We start from the raw sequence: 5,336 nt of genomic DNA, 5'->3' as shown, positions 1-5,336 counted from the left end.
AAGTAACTGGAGAAAATGATAGCTAATTGAGAGGATTAAGGATAATGAACTTAAAGATCCTCATATAACACCTGTTATATAGGGGAGATTTTTTTTTGGGAATCAGATGATGAAAGTCTAAAACGAGATGTGAAAAATTTAGTAATCTTAATCAAGTTTTCAGCCTATGGGAAGCTAAATATCTAGGAAAAATATATCTTATAACCAGCCTCAGGACCATAAAGATGAAGAATTAACCAAAGTGAGTCATATCAAGATGGATTAAGTGGTATTAGGATTACTCTAGTAAGAGAAGCAAGGCAAGTTAGAATTCCAGACAGAAGCTGATGGCCAATTAATAAAGACTCTCAGGTTCTCTGCTCCATTAGGGACAGCCTGTTATTTTGACAGATGAATAAAACCAGCCTCATGGTGATGGTGGTGACATTTTATATACATATATAAAATATATATGATGGCTCACACTTACTGAATACCTATTGTGTCAGACACTGATCTAAGAACTTTGTGTTCTTAGAGCTTTCATTAGTTCCTCATGACAATCTGTGTTTACAGAAGAGAAAATAAGCCCTGAGAAGTGTAGTAACATGCCCAAGGTCACAGGGCTAATGAATGACATCTGCCCATTATTGAGGTGATTCTGAGCCAGTGTGGTAACCCTCTGTTAGGTGGCTCACTCCTAGAGATGATGTTTTATTCCTCCAACATAGATGATGATTATTATACCTCCCTTTCCCACTGTTGTGCTTTTTCTGGTAACTATCCCATGGAAAAGGTGTCCTCTCTAGAAATCTTCCTTCTAACCGGTTAGTAAATTATTTGTCATCAAGCTTATATCTTTATGGTTGCTTTTCTAGGTTAAATAATTATAGGTAAAAATCCTAGTTCCATTGACTAATGAGTACCAAGCATCTAGCTGGGTTGCGTTTTCAAATAGAATTCCATTTCTTTGTACCTGATGGAAAGCAGCATTATTATCCAAAGAATATTGAGACCACAAATGACCTGGGACTGGGGCGGAAAAAATAGAGGGAGGGAAAGGGAAAAGAAACACTGTAATTCACTTGAGCAATGGCAGCAGGAGAGCATAACTGTGACTGGGCAACCTTGAAAAGTACAATATGTTAAAGGAAGTTAGCAGTAATACTTTTTTTATTGGACAGCTTTATGTAGGCACTGAAGCGATTGGAATCTGGGGAAGGCAGAGATGAAGCCGAAATGCCCAGGGTTGCAAAGCCTTTTATCGAGTTAGTCAAAATATTAATGGAACTGTTTATGGCTCTGCAGCAAAAGTGGGTTTCATTTCCCTGATGCACAGTGTCCCCTGGGTTTGTCTCATCACCTCTCAGTTCTGCCTGGCATCGCTCTATCTGGGGTTCACCATGAGTAACTGAGTCTTAAGCTTTTCCTTTGCTCTGGCTCCCATGCTCTGCAGACAGAGCCCTGGAAACTTTTTCATGCCTTCTACAAGTTGCAATTCCCAGCTAGTTTTAACTGTTCAACTGAGAGTGAAGGCTGAATGTATTTAAAGAGGGATATCAGGGTACTCAGTTATTTTGTAATCAAAAACTTTCATTATCACATTATAGATTACTTCAGTTAGAAAGAAATCATGGCTATGGCAAGTAGGAGTCCTGCATCCCTCATCTTCTCCCATCTAGATGTATTTTAAATATGAGATAGATGAATCCTTTCCATAAAGCACAGATATAAAAAAATCAATAATCAATTTACTTTTACTTATGCTGCACAAATAATAAAGCCAACGAATTTAAGTTTTCTTTTTTCTTTTTTTTTTTGAATTTCAGTTTTCTTGATAAGAGTTTTTCTTTCCCCCAAGACCACCTTTTACTCCAAAGCTTTTCTTTTACTGCTATCACAAAAAGTTAGCTTCAAATAGATGCTAATATGTTAATTCCCACTGATTCATTTTAACAAGTGGGGCTGGTTTGAGAGGCAACATTACAGCCACTAGCCTGGAGCCTAGAGCTAGGGTCCAGAGTGGCTCCGGTGGATGGAAGCCGATTGCAGTGGAGGGAAAGAGATTGCCAGTACTGAGGGTGAACATTCAGAGAGTGAAACCAGGGAGCTCCTACTTACCAGTATTTATGAACCCCACATTTATGGACATGGTGTTTGTACTTCAGAGAAAATAAAGGCTACTTTGTAAAAGGACATTGCTCTAAAAATTCCATAGAAGATATACTTTCCATAATAGCAACAGGAAGTGGACATTGTCTAGAAAATACAATCAGCATCTGCATGCAGAAAAAGGGTTTAACAAAAAATTCAGTAATGAATAAAATAATAAGCAGAAGGTATTTTATGGATTTTTCCAAAATTATCCAATGCTGATTTGGTCTTCGTGTCTCTGCGTTTGAAACTGGTTACCATTCCTGTAGTGTATGGGCTGGAATCTCATTTGCTCAGCATCATTGGGTAACGACGTGTTTTGTGTATTTCCTAGGTAATGGAAGATCAACCTTTTAAGGATACAAACTTCTAAAAAAAAGTTTAGGTAAAAACAGAGGGGATCCCTGGGTGGCACAGCGGTTTAGCACCTGCCTTTGGCCCAAGGCACGATCCTGGAGACCCGGGATCGAATCCCACGTCGGGCTCCTGGTGCATGGAGCCTACTTCTCCCTCTGCCTATGTCTCTGCCTCTCTGTCTCTCTCTCTGTGTGACTATCATAAATAAATAAAAATTAAAAAAAAAAAGTTTAGGTAAAAACATTTTTACTTTGTAGTTCTTCAAAGTCGACTCCACTGAGCATTGTTTAGCATTTTCCTGACATGTAAGATTCATCTTGAGAATTTCATTTATTGTATTATGCTGAAATGCAGTGATTTTTCTGTTTAAATTGGTTTACAGCTATACTAACTGATGTTGGATTGCTGTGTTTGAGGTCTGCTGCTCCTTTTTTCCCCTAATTCTTTTTTTGGGTCAAATTTTAGAGTTATAATTACTATTTGTAGTGTGTTCTCCTGATTTTTTATAATAACTTTGCATAAAATGAGAAACCAGGCAATGAAGCATTTTAGAAGTACAAAATAACAGTAATGATGAATGGTTACCAAGGAACTTTAATGAGTAACTTAAAAAAAAATTATTCATTCATTCATTCATTCATTCATTTATTGCTCTTGAGCAGGGGGCAGAGAGAGAGGGAGTGAGGGAGAGAAGCAGACTCCCTGCCATGTGGGGAGCCCCATTTGGGGCTTGATCTCACACCTTGAGTTCATGAACTGAAATCAGGAGTTGGACACTTAACCAACTGAGCCACCAGGCACCCCTCTAAATGAGTGACTTTCATGGTATATGTGTTGTGTATTTTGTGTTCCACTTTTTAGGACTAACAATCAAGCTTCTAGAGAAATGACCTACATTTTCTACTTATTGGTCAGTTTCTCATACTCTTCAGTACATTGATTTTTTTTCTTTCCTTTAGAGACAAGGCTGCTCTTGCTTTGATTATCAATAACATTTTATCTTTTGATGATTTGTTTTCATTCCCTTTGGGACCTCTTTTTTCTCTCCCCTCTTATGTAACATTTTGCTCTGTCCTCATCTCTGTACACTGTCTTGGTGAGCCATCAGAGGGTGATTGTTTAAGGTTCTTTGGGCTTAACATGGGAAAGGAAGATGGCTAGTAGGAATGTTCATGAGAATAAGGAGGAGCCAGGGTCCAAAAAAGACTGGTAGTGGAGCAAGCCGTGACCTTGGAGAAGGGCATGGGTGACCTGGTCCATTAATAATAGCAGGGCAATAGAGGAAAGCTAGTCTGATCACATGCAGATATTAGAGCTGGATTCAGTTCTCAGATTTAGGCACTGAATGTAATTAAGCAGGGAGAGGATGCTCAGCAGCTGGCACAGTGGGATACTGGGCACATACTACTCCTGGATGGGTTTTCAAAAGCTACTTGTGATCTGAAGGTGGAGATAATACATTCCATTTATCTATGTTCAATTCTGGAACAGTGACTAGTGGACAACTCTGCTAGCCCTCTGGGTGGGCTACTCTTTCTCACTTTTATTGATTTTTGAGATTGGATCATTGTAACTTGTATGCCTATGTAGAAAAGGGATTGAAGAAGGGAAAAGCAAGTATTAAGTATTTATTGGGAGAAGTGTTATAAAATGCATGACTGCTATCTCAAACTGATGACTCAAATCAGTTCCATTCCAGAGAGCTGGATATAATATAGCCAACTTGTGAAGCACAGTATATCTAAAACTGACCTCCTCTTCCCACCCACAGACATTTCATGGCACCACAATCCATGTAATCATACAAACCTCCTTAACTTTCTTTTCCTATTCACGTGATCACTCAGCCAGCAGCTCTGACTCATAAATCTTTTAATTTTGCATCTCATTATCCAGCTGCTATTGTATCAGATTTACTCTTTATGTAGTCTTTTATTTATATATATATATATATATATATATATATATATATATATATATATAAACTGGTTCCAAATTGAGGGTCCTTCAGTATTTTTGAGTGCTTACTATGGGCCAGGCACTAGGCTGGGCATATTGTGGATACAGTGATGGGTAAGCTGACATGGTATCTGTTCTTAAACTGAAACCTTCTAAAATAGACAATCTTTTCTCTCTCTTTCTCTCCTTTAAAGTAGGCTCCATACCCAACATGGGGCTTGAACTCATGACCTTTAGATCAAGAATCACATGCTCCACCAACTGAGCCAGTTAGGCACCCTGAAAACCAACAACCTTTTATTTATTTTTATTTTTTTATTTTTTATTTTTTTTAAAATTTTATTTATTTATGATAGTCACACACAGAGAGAGAGGCAGAGACATAGGTAGAGGGAGAAGCAGGCTCCATGCACCTAGAGCCCAATGTGGGATTTGATCCCAGGTCTCCAGGATCGTGCCCTGGGCCAAAGGCAGGCGTTAAACCACTGTGCCACCCAGGGATCTCCCAACAACCTTTTAAAGAGCAACAACAACATACATGATCCTGCCTCAACAATGCATCTGTTCTCCATATATATGAAGTCCTTTCCTCAAAAGGTAAGACCTCAGGTCCCATTAGTCACTATACCATCTCAGTGACATTTATTCCTTTTCTAGTTTAGGCACAATCCTATCTTGATATATAACCTGAGGATTAAATTGTAAGTTCAACATCAGCAAAAATTAATATAAAATATTAGTGGAAGAGAGAACATGGTTAATAAATATAATACAAATATTGTACATATGATATTGTATATATAAAGAACAAAGAAGAAAAATATATAGCTCCTGTAGTCTGTTTTTTTTGCAATTGGCCATGAGGGTATTATTGATATTTATATCTT

This window comes from Canis aureus, chromosome 17 (assembly GCF_053574225.1).
Source record: "Canis aureus isolate CA01 chromosome 17, VMU_Caureus_v.1.0, whole genome shotgun sequence".
NCBI classification, from domain to species: domain Eukaryota; kingdom Metazoa; phylum Chordata; class Mammalia; order Carnivora; family Canidae; genus Canis; species Canis aureus.
This window is presented reverse-complemented; position numbering follows the sequence as displayed.